The sequence below is a fragment of the Manis pentadactyla genome, chromosome 11 (genome assembly GCF_030020395.1).
Source record: "Manis pentadactyla isolate mManPen7 chromosome 11, mManPen7.hap1, whole genome shotgun sequence".
Taxonomy (NCBI): Eukaryota; Metazoa; Chordata; class Mammalia; order Pholidota; family Manidae; genus Manis; species Manis pentadactyla.
Window position 1 is genome coordinate 108290378 of NC_080029.1, and position 18243 is coordinate 108308620.

Here is an 18243-nt window from a genome sequence, read left to right on the forward strand (position 1 = left end):
AATTGATATAATCTGACACAAAGACAAGTAATTTTGATTAGTTTTAAAACAATCATCTCAACATTTGGTACTAATTCTTAAACTGCAAAAAGTAGATGTGATCTAGTCTCTCAGTATGGAATGGTTTAGGCTGCATCACGAATAGATTTGAAGGGTGGATCAGATGACTAAGCAGCCCCTTCAAGCGTAATAATACCAATGGAAAAGCAGTAACAGAAAACTTCTAGATAACTTACTCTTTGCCAGGCACTGTTTTTTTGTGTGAGGTAACTCACTCAATCCTCATAATGATCTATTAGGATAGGTAAGTACTATCCTCATTTTACAGATGAGGAAACGGAGACTTGGAAGGGCTGAGCAATTTGCACAAGATTACCCAGACAGTAGTAGAGCTGTGATTCAGCCCAGGCTAATTAGCTCCAAAATGCATTCTCTTAATTCCTCTGTATATGACCATATAAAAACATAACATGTCCACATTTTATGTGAATTTGAAATATACTAATCTGAAATTACATAATTAAAAAATATAAGTTGACTCTCTCCTTATACACAAAATTTAAAATAATGCAAATAGCCCTAAATGGAAAAAAAAGGGTAAAATACCTGGTAATTTTGAAGCCACCTGATTGAGTGACTTGTGAAACTGTGTTCATGCCATTGCCACCTGGTAGTGCCACTCCAACTAAGAACTAAATACCAGCTGTCCTTTGTTAGCTTTATGGGAAAATCAGTTTTAAATTATGCTAGGCCTTTCAGAATAATCCTTAAGTACAGTGTTACCCTCACAAATTTGACTTACTGGGGGGGCCCTGGTTCAGACTGTTTGGGTTAACTTTAAATGCAAATTTTCAGTTCCATATACTATCCTCATTGTCATTTTGAGTCATCACATTAATTTCAAAGTTTACCTTTCAAAAAGGCAGTACATTTGGAAAGAAAGAGCTGGAAAACATGGTAATTCACCAGCAAGCCAGTACTTTTTGCTTCTACCACAAAGTCTACTAGACTTTGCCTGTGAAATACACAAATGACGTGGCACATCTGGTGCCCTCTGTCAGGGTCATGATGCAAGTTATTTCAATTTGGATAGTAGACCATCCAGCTCCTCTTTGTTGTTGTGAGAGTTACACTTTATTTTATTACTGTCCTCATTCTAAAATGTTCTGTATACATTTTATTTAGAGAAAATTCAAATTAATATTGCTTTGAAATACACACACACGTCCTTTAAGATATTGGAAAACACTGTGGTGGTTTTTTTTTTTTTCCTGCTTGGAATGTTTATGACTATAAAGACAACAGTCCTACTTGCTAGAGCATGAGATTAACTGGACTCTTCCAAAGTGGAGTTTCAGCAAGAAATGAAATCCAGGCAGTCTTTCTATTGCTAAGGTGATCATAAGAACATTGGAATCATAATTTACTGAACTAATAATCATTTTACTGAAAGTTCAAGGCAAAAGTGAATTCTCCATAAGAAAACAAGTTATCTCCTATCATTTTAAAACTGTCAGTTTATTCATGGGTCAGTCATTAATATATGTGCCAATATACTAGAAATATAGATCTAATAAAACTGGAGGTTATAGTAAGTCATTAATTAAGACTGGCAGCTTTGGCAAACTGTCTGAATCAATTTTACAGACTCATGTCAAAAGTGTTCTATTGCAGCTGGAAGGGTAACTTTCAAAGTGTAGCTCACAAAATTTAAAAGCTATCCATTGACCAAAAGCCATGTATAAATACAAAAATATTTAGATTTAGATTTCTTCCCTGAAACCCCAGGATCTGCCTTGTTGACACCATTTCACACACCAAATGGAAAGTAAATATCCACTAAGGAGAATCAGTGAAAAGTGGGTGCCACTCGTTTTACTCTCCAACCCCAGCACAAAGTAGACAGATGATAGGATGATATTGAAAAGGCAGCCCAGTTATGGACAGACGAGAGGGTGAGGGGAGGCTAGGTCCATGCCAGCATGTACAGCGGACCAACCGTGAGCGAGCTGCGCCCGAGACAGGAGGCCTAGCAGAATGGTTTTGAGCACCAGCACTGGAGCCAGATTGCTTGGGATTCTATCTTGTCTCCATCACTTCTTTGCTGTGGGGCCTTAGGTTACATGAACTCTCTGTGCCTCAGTGCCTTCATCTGTAAAATAGGGAGAATATTAGTGCCTACCTCCGAGGGTGGCTGTGAGGATGAAATGTGCTGACGTGTGTAAAAACACTTGGAACAGTATTTGGTGTAATTTCTTGATTAAAAACAAAAAGTTTACCTGAGTCTCCATTCCCTCAAAGCCTGCAAATGAAGTCCACCTCCTGACTCTCCAAGTGCAAAGTTACCTTTCAGAACAGTAGGTGCGCTTTCATCAGCCTCGCTGCCTGCTGGATTGCACGCACTCCATGGCCCCGAACAGAGGCCTTTCCCAAGCCCTCCTGTCTCCTCCTCCGCTGCCTGATCTTATCCCTGGTCAGCCCCCACGTTCTATGTACTCAGACCTGTCAAGTTCCATGTCTCCAAACTCTGCTTATGCTGGTCCTTTATATGAAATACCCTTTCTTCTTTGTCTAGTTGGCCAACTCTGTCAAGGTCTAGCTAGCCCCAGTGTTTTCTCCTCTAAACAGCCTTCCCTGACCACTCCTCTTTGCCTGTCTCTCCTCCCCTAGCTTATTTCTCTGTCCATCACATGCCAGGTTCCTATGACTACCTAGTGGTTGGCAAAGTATAACTCAGAGCCTGCCTCCTGTTTTTGTAAAATTTTATTGGGAAACACTCATGCGCATTCATTTACCTGTCATCTATGGATGCTTTTGTGCTGTGATGGTAAAGCTGAATGTCTATAAAATCAATGTGCGGCCCACAAGCCTCAAATATTTACTATCTGGCCCTTTACAGAAGAAGTCTGTTGATTCTTGGTAGTCCACTAATTCCACGGAGCTGTCATTTGTACATTTTCTGAATAATATATGGCATAAGCTAGTGAGGTTTTCTTTTTTGTTAAACTTGTTTTTTTTTTCTGGTTTCAGTAATAGTGTTCTGAAAACTAAAAATTTCAGAGCTCCAGAAGATAACAAAGAAGCAAACAATGATCACTATCCAGAAAACAATCCTGCTCTCCAGAAAGAACTGGTTTTTCATCAAAACCTTTCTATGTGTATATATGTAGTACATATGATTTTTTTGAAAAATGAATTATATATTATTTATATATTATATATAATATTATACACATATAACATTATATAGGTTGCTTTGCTATTTGATTTTTCACTTAGTGTATTTTGGATATTTTTCCATGCCAACAAATACACTTTCATGACATCATTTTAATGGCTGCATAGTATTTGATTTTATGATTTTTGTCATCATTCATTTAGCTAGTGGGTTTTTGTTTCTTTGCAGAAAGAAGGACAAACTCATCAAATTAGTTACTGCTAGAATAAGCTGTGACTAAAAGAACACTATCCAAAATTATAAAGTTTCTTAATTCCAGTAAAGTTATAGGTTTATTTGCAACTCCATTTAGTATTGGGCTCAGCTGAATGCAGACAGATCTTGAGAAACGTATGGTATTTCACCCTGTACCCTACAATCTGTGAGAGCTAGTGGACTATTTTCCAGTGGCCCATATTAAAGTGTGCATTTTCTGTTTGAGACCAGCACTGTTGATACATCACTGGTTCCACACCTGGATGTTTTACTTCCTTGTTATGTTAAAAGGGAGGCAGGCATGCTGTTTAATAACATGGCATAATTAGATTGTTATACCAAATAATGGCTACATCTACACTATATGTAGATTTAGCCTGGAATACAAAACAGTACAGATGGTGGAATAAGGGAATGTTACAGGCTGTTAAATAGAAACTCTTCATTTTATAAATGAGGAAATGGGGCTCAGAGAGCTGACGTCTAGAACAGTGCTCTTTTAAGTATTGTTTTTTTCTTACTGTTAAATTTTAAAAACAGCCAGTTCTCCTGTTTGAATGAATTCTTCCCGGAAGCACCACTATGTAATGGATGAAAGGGGGTCTCCTTGGCTGCAGCAGGGCGGGGGCTGTAGTTGCCTATCTGCCTTTTCTCTGTCCCCAGAGGCAGACCCCTGGGCTTGAGACTATATATCCCGATACTTGCCTAGGTCTTGAGCCCTAAATAGGATTAATTTCATGTGTCTCCTTTGTGTTCTCCTTCCCTCCCCCTGTCTATGTTAAGAGTTTTCTATCTGGAAGGCAGTTATTTGGGAGTTAGCTAGGTTGTCTGTGAACCATCTCTAGCTAGGAGGGGAGGAATACTATTTGGAGTTGAAAATGCAAAAGCGTTTGTTTCATGCAGACTTAAAGGTCAGAAAAAAGACATTTGTCCTTGATATTGTTCCAACTTCAGAACAGTTTTTTCTAGCAATGAAAATTATGTTATTAATGGTCAAATATATTCGATGAAACATTCATTTTTGCTATTCAGTGGCACTTTGCCCCTGGGAGTGATCACACAGTGAGCAGATCACAAAGAATTTACTGTAATTTTAGGGACATTTTTATTCTAACGTTTTATGAAAGGTGAACCATTCTATTACCTAATCCAATGGCATAAATAAGAATTATTACAACCCCTCTAGATTATTACTTTATTGATGTTTCTCACTTGCACATCCTATATATACAATGTTTATCTTGGAATGATAATTCCTTGCAGCACAAAAAGAAAATTGAAAACCATATCTTCTCTAAGAGAAAAGCAAGATCATTATGTAAACAGCAGCCGGGTCTCATCCAGAATATGTCACATAAATATCACACCATCAAACAAGAAATATAAATTATTGTACATACGCTGTAATTGAAAATTGTATTATACATTAGTGGAGTCGGCCATTTATCTAATCACAATCAGTTCCCATAAAATCTCATTTAGAAAGTTGAGTGCGATTTGCGGGAGGTGGCTATAGGGGTTTCCATCATGGAGATCTAAGTTTGGATTGAGATCTCTGCAAGGTCTGCTAGTCGGCTATTTCTGCTTTCCAACATCTTTCAAATCTCTGGAATTATCTGTGTCTGAACTGACCAGGCCAGCTTCTCAACAGGGCAGAAGACATGAGATCAGCCAGCATTCATGGCTTTGTTTCCCAATCCTAGTTCAAAGGCAATGTTCAATGCATGGCAGCACCATCTATATGCTTTCTGGGCTTTCTCTCCCCTCTCTGATCAGGATGGTCACTTACATTCATTTGTTTATAGATTCTTTTACTCAAGAAATATGTACTTCCATGCCAAGGCTTTGTGCTATAAGCTGATGATGCAAAGGATTGAAATACTGTTCCAGCCTTTAAGGTGCTGCCAGTCTAGGGGGATAATATAAGTCATCAAATGGTCCCACCAACATATGTATCATTTTGAACTGTGATGGATGCAAAAAGGATAGATAGAGGGTGCTCTGAGAACATAGTGCAGATCTAATTTTGGACACGTTGTCTAGGAGTGAGCACAGGTGGGGAAGGAACAAATGTCAGGCAGAGAGAAAACTACATGTAAAGGCTTGGAGGGGAGGAGCTTGGAACACAAGAAATACCGGGCAAAGATCCGTGTATCTGGAGCCTCCTGAACAAAGGAGTAGTGTGCCCAATGAGAATGGAAAGCTGGTGAGATGGGGAGGGCCATAGTGCCTTAGGGAGTTTGGGTTGGATTGTAAATGCAACTAGAAATCACCGGAACAATCTTTAAGTTGTGAGGGGTGGGGAGATGAGAGCAGAGAAATATACCACCTGATCTGCATTTTAAAAATCGCTTAAGCTATAGATGCTGAGCAGAGTAGGGAGGCCAGTTTAGTGGCTGTTGCCATGCAGGGGAAGTAAGAATGGTAGCTCAGGTAAGGATTGATAGTAAAAGAAATGGAGAGAAGAAAATGGATTTGAGAGATATTTAGGAGTTACAATCATCAGCACAGGAATGGATTACAATAGGGTCGGGGTGTGGTGAGGGAGAGGAAGGTATAAGTCTGTGTGTTGAGTATCCAGATGTATGGCCTTGCCAACCCCCAGGGCAGGAACAGGAAGAGGACCAGCAGCCTTCCTGTGCTACACTCCCATTTGCCTTCTTTGGTCCACCTACTGCCATGAACAAATGATAAGTTGAGGGCCTTAGCTCTTCCCCCTAATGATGACAAATGAAGGGGTTGGAGCTAAGTCCCAGCAGTCTCTGAAAAAGCACCATGAATTCCGTCTCTGAATTTATCAGTATAAAACACGTTAATGGATATTAATACTAGGTCACAGTAAATATGAATTCAGTTGTACTTGAATCTATCAACAACTGCCAGGAGAGCTTCACTATCATCCTCTTAGATTTTGAACAGATGAATCACAAAGGCTTTAAAAAATTTCCTTTATGCAATGTCTTGATTATGCATTCTGATGAGAGTGTATATTTTGGAACCATCGTGAACAATAATAATCATAATACATTTTAATTTATGGACAATCCATGCCTGAAGGCCTCTCAGCATTTTAACAGAAAACAACTAAGAGAGTAACTTATAATCAAGCAAGGCAATGTGCCACATAAATAAATCCCAGAGCTGGTCCATAAATAAACTTTGATGCTCAGGACTCAACGTTAAAGAAATGCTATATATGAAACTGGCAAAGATGAAAAAAGTCAGAATTATTCTTCTCACCTGGAAGTATGCTGTGTCCTGTTAACTAAATAGTAGGATACAGCCTGGACCCTTGGCTATTTCATGTACATTATTGTTCTACGTGGCCCACACCTATCAGATTGAAGGCTGCCAATCATCTCTTGCTAGCCTCACCAAGCAAAGCATCAGCATGCCAATTCCCAGCTTACCTTGCAGTGAGGATACAGGCCTGAGAACTAGGCTCTGCCAATCAGCTGCACCTCCAGGAGATTTCGAGTCATCTGTGTCACCTGAGAAAATGCCTGCATGTAGCATTTCCATTTTTGCTGATGTGGAGGGTGGCACCTGGGTGAGTTCACACCTGGCCAGCTGTGTTAGGTGATTTAGGTTTTGCCCCCAGAAGTTTAGCTTCACTCTGGGCTTCCAGCCCTTTCTCCACCACTGTCTTTCCCCACCCCTCTCTGATGAACGCCTGTGTATTCTCCAACTAGCTTCAACAACCAGTCACCTTTTACTATGCTTGTGTTCTGTGTGTGTGTGTGTATATATCTGTTCTTTTTATTCTATTCTTATTTTTCGCTCCACCACTTCAAACTGGTTGGCCTCCTGACACTTTACTCCTAAATATTTCAGAGCATGTCTCCTAAGCATAAGTATAATCTTCCACAAAATCACAGTACTGTTATCAGTCCTAAAGAAATTAATATTAATTTCATAACAGTATCTGGAATACAGTCTATATTTAAATTCCTCCAGTCTGAGAATATCTTTTATAACTAGATTTCTCCCAAACAGGAGCCAATCTAGGTTCAGTACAGTAGTTGGTGGTTGTGTCTCTTTAGTCCTTTTTAGTCTCTCTAAGAGTACTTCTAACTTTAAAAAAAATTTATTCATGATGTTGACTTTTTGAAGTATAGAACATTTGACTCTTCTACATTTGTCTAATAGTCTCCTCTTTGTGGAGTTTGATTTATTCCTCTCTCTTCTTGTATTCCCTGTAAATCTGAAGTTAGGGCTAGCAGCCTGGTTAGATTCAAGTCTACATTTTTTGGCAAGCGCATTTCATAGGTAGAGCTGTATGTATCACAAACTGATCGGGTTCCACTAATGGTGACACTAAATTTGATTATGTGGTTAGATCTCTCCATTGTAACTGTTTTTTTCCTTTTGCAAATAATCTTATAGTAAGAAATCTGTGCTTTACCTCCTGTAAATATATTGTTCTTGAAAACCTTTTCACCCTATGATTTTAGTATTCACAGATGATTTTTATCTAGCAATATCTTTTTTGTTTCTATTTTCTCCCTTTTTTAAAATGAAGATATCATTGATATATAGTCTCATGAAGGTTTCACACGAGCAACAATGTGGTTACTACATTCACCCATATTATCAAGTCCCCCCCACATACCCTGTTATAGTCACTGTCCATCAGCAAAGATAGCATATCCTTTTAATGAACTCTTTTTATCCTTTATCAGCCCAAATTGGTCTCTGTTGCTTGTAACGAAGAGCTCTGACTTAGGCCACTTCCTATTAGTGAAAAACAGCATGGAATCCGCAGACCAGAGAGCTTGCACTGGCTCATCAATGCGCTGTGTGACTTTGAGCAAGTGCTTGGCCCTGTGTGTGGCTCTTGCAGAACCAGGCCCAGTGCTCTGTCCTGAATTTAGGCAGTCTTCAACTTCTCCCCACTGTGTGCCAGGATCTCCCCATTTATGTCCTTCTTTTCCTCTGCTCCATTTTCAGAGTCAGAGAGTAGAGGGGCAATGGGCTAAGCGCGGAGGAGTCCCACAGACAATACAGGCTGGCCCAACAAGCCTCGGGCCCTGGATGGCTCCAGCTCTCAGGCGCCAGCTGCCTGAGGGCTCAAGGAGCAATGCAGTGCCAGCCTTCTCTCTGGGGAGCACACAGCTTGGTGGGCTGTAGCGTTGGTGGCTTTTGTTGGATGCCACCATGTGGACTTCTTTCTTCTAACTCTGCTGTCTTCCCTTCTTCACTGTGAGCTCCTTGAGGACAGTGGAGCACTGACGCATGGACACATTTAGTTATCGAGTGGTTGATGAATACATTCCAACATATATAAATGGACCCATAAAGGTACACCCTTCTCGGCCCCCTTTCATCTACATGTATGTATCTTCTCAAAGATGATGCTTCCATGACGTGATACAGGACAGCAAGCAGAGGAAATTGAGACACCTAGTGGTCGACTCAGTCACCCACGTTTCTAGTTCATCAATGGCACAGGTAGAAGCTAATTTCCAATTACTGGATCATTTCTCTTCGTTGGAACTGAGCTCTGTGCAAACCCATCATCCAAAAATTGACTTAAAAAAGCAAATGCCAGGCACAGCGTATTTAGAATTTAGAACCTCCACTCAGACCATGCCCACGTGAAGCATTTCTTACACTGTAGCCGCCTGCCAACCTTTAAGCCACGGCACCCCACAGCTGGACCACTAAACAGCTAAGCTCGCAGGCCTCATCAGGCTGGTGGAGGTGACCCAAAAGGTCTCGTATCTGATTGCCAATTCCCGCTGATGCCTCCAGTTTTTAGTGTAATGGATGTGTCATAGACGTCATCCTGTGATTTGTTACGGCCTCATTGATGAATGGGGGGCTGACAGAGCCCAGTGTTTTTCTGTTGTTGTCTCTGGCAGGACTGTTCAGTGAACAAGAAGGAAGGTGTAGGGGTGAAAGCTCAGAGGCTCTGCTTCCCCCGGGGTCTCTCGTCCCTCTGGGCATCAAGGAATCAGCCAGGGGCTGGGTTTACCTGACAGGGGCATGATGATATGGGTCTCATCATCAAAGGCTCCTATAATTTCCTGGAGGAATTGTTGTGGCCCCTTCAGTTACTTTTTTCAACTGAAATATAGACGAGACAGCTGCCTTCCATTTTATAAGTAACTGGAGGCTTATAAGAATGTATGAAAACTACTGACATGCTCTCCTACAAAAAACAAAACAAAATATAATGCAGTCTGTTGGAAAAATGAATTAATGGTGATCAAAAAACACTTTTCTCTGGAGGTGTGTATGGACAGGGAAGGGGTGGTAAACCTGCGATGACAGAAACGTTTTATACGTTTGGTGTGGTGGTCATGTGAGTATTTGATCTGGGTGGTGGTCATGTGAGTATATGTATGTGTGTGTGTGGACAGTGTGAGAGTGAGAGAGACAGTTCATTGAGATGGACACTCAATATTTATGCACTTTACTCTGCATGTGCTATAATCGTATTCATTTTCCTCTTCTTCAAATATAGCCTGTAGAATGGAAAGGGTACAGTATTCAGGGTCGCCTTCTTCTCATTGCTTATGTCTTGACTGTCTTAGGTCCTCAGTGAAGCCTTCCCTGACTGCAGCTAGAGCCCACCTTCTCCTCTGCACTCTATCCAGTTTCCTGGTTAAAGTCGTTCATTGCACTTATCACCATCTGAATACAGCTTATTTATTAATGGACTTACTGGCCATCTCTCAGCACTTGAAGGAAAACCGTGGGATGACAGTGCTTCTGATTGTCTTTCCTGTGGAATCCTCAGCAGGAAGTCATGCTGATTGTCTGACTGAGGTGGAGATACTTAGGCTGATATTAGGATGGTTATGGGATAAGTGTTACCAAAATAAGATGAGGGGTCAAAGGATGCTCACAGTAAAGACTCAGGACTATGGCCAAAGCCAAGTTAGAGCTCACCGGGCCCAGGTTCAACATTTGTGCCAGAAAACAAAGTCACGGTCAAAATCAGGCATGAATGGTTGTCAGGCCTACCGTGAAAGCAACTCAGGTGTGCAGGGCCAACAGCGCATACTCCGGCCAACAACTCCTCAGGCACATCAGCTTAAGGGTTTGGACCTGCCTCCTGAAGTCAGAGGAAACCTGTGGCTCTCAGCCAGGGCACTTCTGTGTTCCAGAGGATGTCGGGCAATGTCTGCAGATATTGTTACCTGTCATTTCGGGGGAGGAGAACTGCTGGCCTTCAGGAAGTAAAAGCCAAAGATGCAGCCAACTTCCAGCACCGCACAGGCCAGTCCCACTCCCAGCAAGATTTATCTTGTCCAAAATATCAACAGTGCCCAGACTGAGAAACTCTGGCACCGGATAGGGCAGACGCTGTCTGACGGGGGTAGACATGGGATTTCTGCTTTGAAAATGTACAAACACTGTGCTCTTTCTCTGTAGGGGGCAAAGCTCACAGGTTTTCCAGAGGGGAAAAAAAACATTTTATCCTCAAGCATGCTATCCATGTCCTATCCTATAAAATACTCCATGTCGGGAATATCCCTTTCTCCACAAGCACAGGCTTACCACCATTAAAACATATTTTACAGTGGAATTCCGGAGTTTAGAACCTAACAGTAGTTTGAGCTTTCCTCACTGGATGAGCCCCTAGCTACTGGCAGCTCTGTCTGACACCCAGTCATTGTTGGGCTCCAGGCCAATTTCTTTAATGAATCTCTCTAATTTAATTCATATTTTCCCACCTCTCTATTAAGTACTACCCAGGCTCATCGAGCCTAATATTTGAACCAAACATATTTAATGACTGTTCCTTCATTAAACATTACAAGCTCTTTAAGGCCTTGGCAGACGGGTGCCCCATTCGATAACCTAGCGGCCCGGCAAAGTCAATAGCCATTGCCAAGTTCATTTCTCTGCTTCCCATCCGACCGCTGGGGTTGGAGCCTCCTGGGTGAGACAGGCTTTATCGCTGGGGAAGCATGAGCTTTCCAGGCCAATGGATTCAGAGCTCCGGCTGTAGCTCATGCCTTGACACTAGATGTCAGCGAAGGGTAATTGTTGTCTCAGTTTAGAGGCCGGCTCAGGTGCTGCTGGCTTCCTCGGTTCATGTTTTATAGCAAAGCTGAAGTATGGCTCCGTTCCCACCCCACACATATATTACAATAAAAGGGGATATCGGCGCCTAGTGTTTTTAAAGGCTAGTCATAAAAGATGAATAACGAGGCAGTTTAAAGCTAAAAGACAGCTGCCAAGCTCAATGGCCATGATGGATGCTGAACACCCAGTGTGGAGAAAACCCCATTCCTCCGAGACCACCATCCAAAAAATTAATTACTACAGTTCAGCATCTTTAAATGTGCCTCTTAATATACTGCTACCATAATTAAATTTCCAGCCCTGTGACCTTGAGACCATTTCCTGAGATAATAAATGAGATCAAGGTTTAATTGATGCGGATGCAAGTAGAAACTGTCCAAGGATGCAAAGAGCCTCTCCGCACTGTGAGTCAAGGTTGGGGGGCAGGCTGGGGTGGTCGAGGTGGAGCGGAGCTCTGCTAGTGTTGACAGGGGTGTCCCTTCCAGTTGCTGCATTTGCCACCAGCAAGGCACCGTGAGGCGGATATAGCACCGAACTGGGAGCCAGGAGGCTAGCATTTCGGACAGAGCCATGTTGTGAAAACTGACCTCAGACAAGTCACTTCTCCCTGTGCAATGATGACAGGAGGAGGAAGGGCTGGGTGACACTCTGTCCACAGCTCTTTCCAGCCCCAGTGTTCTATAGTCTTTTTGTTAAGCTGTGTGGAGAAACACGTGAGCTGCCCCTTTCCTTCTCAGCAACAGCTTGAGAAACGATATGGCAAGCAATTAGGTTTCTCCGTCGACTGCCAGGGGGTTATGGGTGGTGGTGGTGGGTGAATAGGGTTTGCTAGTATCTTGGCCTGTAGAATGTCACTGTCTTAATAGCCGGGTTCCCTGGAGGGCTGTAGACACCCCCTTCTCCAGCTAGCAGGGCATACTTGACTCCTTGCCAAATGAAGGGTTAATTCTCAAATGCAAAAGCACAGAAAATGAAAGGTAAAATATCTGGTTAAAATGAAAGCTGAAGACAGGTTTAAAGAGTGGTCTGGGAGCTGTGAGTGGAAGGAAGAGTAGGTAATTTTGGAGCTGGGCAGTTTCAATGAAAGATTAGGCACTAGGAAGGAGGCTGGAGGCTGGACCTTGCCCTCCACATGCTCACAGGATTTTAGGGCGATGGGAAGAGATCATTTCACAAGTGTCACAGTGTCATAATACAGATATATGTAAGGTCTTGCAGATCTAGATGGAGCCTTACCAGCTTTGTCTTTTTAGGGCCCCATTTCCAGCAGCCTGTTTGAATACCTGCCCTGTGACAAGTCTTTGCAGCGGTGCCCCATCCCCAGTAAAAATGCAGAACTATAAGCCTTAATTCACCATAGCCCATGAAGGGTTTGTTTATGATAGTCCTTTCCTTCCTAAATCAATATTGAGTAAATCCCTTAACCAATCTACCTATACACATACAGTGCATATGTCTAAGGCAGGGATCTCCAGTAGAGGTGATGTTGAACCTGAGAGGACATTTGGCAATGTCTGGAGACATTTTGATCTTCGCAACTGGGATGAGATAACTATTGGCATCAAGTGAGATCTCACAATGTGCAGGACAGCCCCCCACAGAAATCCTGGTCTAAGATAGTCTATCTGACATCCATCTAACCAGCTGAAGAGGAATAAAATCAGTTCCACATCTACTGTGACTTCAGTCTTTGTATATCAAAGTAAGTGGTTCCACAGACTTTTTAGAAAGTGAACTACTTTGATGTGGATGGGTGGAAACAGTACAGTCAGGCATTAAGTGTTCCCCAAACCGTGAGTCCCCCTCTAGGCAGGGGTCCCGGGCAATACAGAGTCAAGCAGTCATCAGAGGGAGTGCAGATACTAGTGACAGATTTCTTGGAGAAGAAAACTGACCCAGAGACAGAGCCCTCGAGTCCTCGGACACACAGGGGTCAGGAAGATAAGGAAGAGCCAGTAGAGAAGGAGTGACGAGAGCAGAGGTCTGGGAGGAAGAGCAAGAGAGGGGGTGTCTCAGAGAGAAAGTGGAGCAAGCACTTCAGTGCCGTCCGGGGCTGCTGAGAGCCACCCAAAATGGGGACAGAGGAGTGGAGTGTTGAGGTCATGGAGAGCCTGACAAGCTTTTTCTATGGAGTGGAGGGAAAAGTGATTTGAAGGGCTTCAGCAGAGGATGGAAAGAAAGAAAACAGAAAGTACAGACTATCTTTTGAGGAACTTTGCTGTAAAGGAGAATAGAGAAGCCAGGCTGTAGCTAGAAGGGGGTTGTGAGACCAAGAGGTATGTGTTTGTTTGCTTTTGAGATGGGAGACGTTATAACACGTTAGCATGCTGATGGGAATGATCCACTACAGAGGAAAATATTAGTGACACAGGAGTGAAGGGGACCCTTTGCTTGGATGGAGCTTTAGTGAGCAAAGGAGGGGTTGGCCACAGTGTGTTGACTATTGCTATGCGACAAAGTGCCCCCAAATTTAGTGGCTTAAAACAACAAGAAAACCCATATATTCTATCTCACACAATCTCCATGGGTCAGGAATTTAGCAGCATCTGAGCTGGGAGGTTCTGGCTCATGATCCTCCACGAGGCTGTAGTCAAGATGTTGGCCGAGACTGCCCTCATCTGAAGGTCTGACTGGGGGCTGAAGATCTTGGCATCAGTGAAGTCATTCCAGGATGACTCACTCACATGACCAGCAAGGTCCCCTCAGCGGCTGGCAGGAAGCCTCAGCCCTTCACCAGATGGTGTCTCTATAGGGCCGCTTGAATATATTCACAACATGGCAGTTTTCCCCAGAATAAGTGATCCAAGAGAGATCAGAGCAGAAGCCCCAGGGATTTTATAATCTAGTCTTGGAAGGCATACATCCTCAGTGTCTCCACATTCTATTTATTAGAAACACGTTATTAAGTCCTAGTCAATGGGAGAGGATTTATTTAGTTTATACTTTCTGAAAATTCTTTGTACCTCAAAAAATTTGTCATTTTATTTTTAAACCCTCTCATATAATAACAGGAAGTCAGCGCATGTGGGCGCAGATGCTGGCCGGCTGGCGAGGTGGTGATGGGATCTGATGGATGCTCTTTTCTGAGTACATGTCTGTTTTTACTGAAATAGGAAGTGAGCTCATCAGCCAAGAGTGGGCATGGGGAGAAGTCTGTGGACGTGTGAGGAGAAATAGAAGACAGAATATAGGGAACAGCTGATTAGGAGAATGGGCAAGTAAATGGACTGGTAGGACTTCCAGGTGAACTGAGGGTTCCCTCCAGGGGACTGAACAGGAATTTCAAGGGCAGCCAATCAATGGTTTGGGTGTCTTTCTCCGATCAAGTTCAAGTGAAAGTGCACAGTGTGCATAAAGGAACCCTGGCCTCCATGAAGTGAGACCATGCTTTTTTTCCCTTTTGTTTAACCCAGACTTATTTCCTTTTTTATTTTTTAAAGAATATATTTGTTTGTGTGTATTAACACAGGAATGGTGCTTAATGTCTGTCTTACCATTTATTTCAGTCTGCTAACTTTCCCAGAATTTACTGCATGCAGGAGTTCTTTTTCCTGTTCATTGAATGTGAGCAAATGTGTGCAGATGTGACTCAGAGCCTCCCTGTACCCAGAGCTGGTGAAGCCCCACACTGAGGATTGTTTTCAGGATGGACTCAGTGTTTTAAGACAATTTAAGTTTATACTTGATAAACTGGGAAGTATCAAGAGGAAAGTGGCCATAGACAGCATGGCATGGTGCTGTCTTGTCTGGGGAAAGGAGAGAAGTAGCTAAAACGCCTCTGAACACACTTGGTCCCTGTCTTCAAACATCTATGAGACCGCAGCGTAGGGCTGGCTGCTTCTGGCTCCGGTTCAGTTTCCCAAGGATGTGCCACTCAGAGGGGTTCCTCTGGGGTGATCATCCTGGGCCAGGGTGCTCGCCGTGGGACGCTGGACAGAACGTGTCAATTTTGACATTCAAGAAGAATTGCTTTTCTGAGGGTATAAAGTTACTCTACTCAGCTGGATATGAAGCAGCTCCCTCTCTTACAGGGTCTCTCATGGGGACTCGTGCCTGGGGTGGTAGGATTAAGCCCCATCTCAGGGCTTACGCAGGTTTAAGTGGCAGGACACTAAAATGAAGCCCATCAGCTTCTGGTTTAAATGCTGCCTTCACTGGCAAACCTCATTTACACATGCTGTGTGGCGGAAGTGCCTGTATTATACTGTTGGCAGCTGAACTGAAACGGATGTTAGAAGTCCCAGCAGAACAGATTTCTGCTCCGGTGAAGAAAATGTCCCAGTAGGTGGAAATACTGAACCATGAGAAGGACTCTCTACAAGCAAGGGGTGAGCTCCGCTTCTCAGGAAGCATCTGCCAGGCTCCTCCTCATACACCAGGTGGGAGGTCGGATGAGCTGACTTCCAAGGCCGTCTCCAATTTTCCAATTCTGTGATCCGGTCACCTGGGGCCTTTTCATTGAACAAATATTTATTGAGCTCCTACAGGATGGCATGCACCGTGTATTGAGCAGCTCTTGTACATCACTTGAGGTCTTCTCAGACTCGCCTCTCAGGCCAACCACAGCTGCGGCGCCCAGTCCTCTGAAGACTTCGACCCGCTCCGCATGGATGCAGTCTGGCTGAGCTTCGTCACGCCCTGCATCACAGGCCGCCTGCTTCCTGCTTCTGCTCCTCCACAGCTGTGTCACTGGACACCCAAGAGAACCGAGCTGGCACTCATGCCTGTGTAACCCAGAACGGGGGAAGTTAAAGTTCTGTGGAGCAACCCTTGCCCAGTGGGGGATGGGAGTGATGGGTAGACGGTTTCCCCTTCCTTCCTCTGAGCAGGAGGTGCAGAGCTGCATGTCGTGAGGCTACTCAGAAGGTCTGGGCAGGACGCACCTGTCACTTGCCGCAGTGGTCCACTGGGTACTGCAACACGGTGCTGGCTCTCCCTCTAGTCACTCTGCCTTTCACTCTTGCCCACTGGCATTGCTCCCCCAAATAACTATCAGCACATAGCCTTTGTCTTAAGCCTCTGCTTTTGGGGAAACTTGGGCTAACATCAGTTGTAATAGATGATGGGAATATGGCATTAATCAAAGCAAATATAACCTCCTCCTTCATGGGGCTTAAAGTCTGTGATCCATGTTACTCTGAAAGTCTATATTCCTATTTCATCAGTGAGGAAAAGGAGAAATACACATGCTTGGTCACTCCACAGGGCATTTGCTATTTTTATAGTCCTTCAGAGGCACCTCTATCAGATAACCTTGGCTGAAATTTTTTATTATAAACTAGCGTTGCCATTTACAGGTCACCATAGGAGATTCTGAGTCACAGAGAAGTGAACCATCTTGAAGCCTATGTTCATTTGCTATACAATATATTACTTAAGAAGTTGGGAAATATGTTTTCTAGAGTCCTTTTCCACTCAAAGGGTCTGCTGTGAGCTTTGCAAGTTGTTTCAAAATCTTTCTTTACTTTTTTGAGGGGCATTTTCCTATGTGCTGTTGTTCGATACTAAGTTGTTGGTTTGGAAGGGTTTTTTTTAGCATTAGATGGAATGTTACCGATTTTCTCATAAAATAGGGCAACTTTGTAATTTGATTTTTTGATAAGTAACATACTCACCTGATTCAAGCTTCCCCCTCCTGCCCTCCATCCCCCAGTTCACATTCTCCTCATGAAGTAACCAGTTATTAGTTTCTTGTTTATCCTTCCAGAGAATTTTTATACATATTCAAACCAATGCACATGCACACTTTTTCTTCCTGTTTTGAGTTTTTTTCAAAAGAGAGCATACTATGCATGTACTTTTTATGCCTCTTGCTCTCTTCTCTTAATATATCTTTGAGATCTTTTCATTCCAAGATTTGAATAAAACCGTCATTCCTGTTTATAGTTGTCTAGTATTCCATTATATGTATACTGCAATGAATAGTTTTATATAAATGTCACCTTCATGCAGGTAAATATATCTGTAGAATAAATTTCCTAGAAGAGAAAATGCTGCCCTGAAGGACACATGCACTTGTAGATTTCCTGTACACTCATATATGGCTCTCCACTGGCCGTGGGGCACCACCCACAGTGTATCAGGATGCCTGCTTAGGTACTGAAATGATTTTTTTACTTCTAAAAAATTAAAAAGTGACTTTGATGTTTTTAATGGAGGTTAAGGGAGTGAGGAAATCAACCTTTATCTACTGTGAAACTTAGGTTCTCAGGAAAGGAAAATTGGGATCAATGTTACTCCAGAACGGAAGTCTACAGAGAGCATTTTATGACGTGAGCCCTGAGGTTAAATTTCTGTTCCCATCACTCTTGGATTCAGTTTTCTCCTCCAAAGACTGAACATTCAGACTTCTGATATTTCTTTTCTCTTCCTTTGTGGATTAGTTAAATTGAGTTTCTTAGCTCCCCCGACTGACAGGAAGCGAGGTCCTCTCTGTTGCACACCAGGATGGGCTGCCCCAAATGAGACCCCTTGAACGACCCCACCCAACAAACCCTGTCCTTTTCTTCCTCTTCTAGAATTCTCCTTGAACTGAGTTGTTTCTCCTGGGACTTTGCCTCTGCCTGGGCACATTCCTATCAACGACTACTCACTTTTTCAATTCTTTCTCAGTGGTTTTCCTCTCACGAGTAGCAGACTCTTACCGTCATTAAGAGAAATTCCCTATTTCTCCATAGAGCTCTAACCCTCACTTAGTTCACTTATCTGATATTGATTTTTGCATGTCAACCTAGCAGCTCTTGCCTAATAGGGCTTTTGGTGTATCTTAA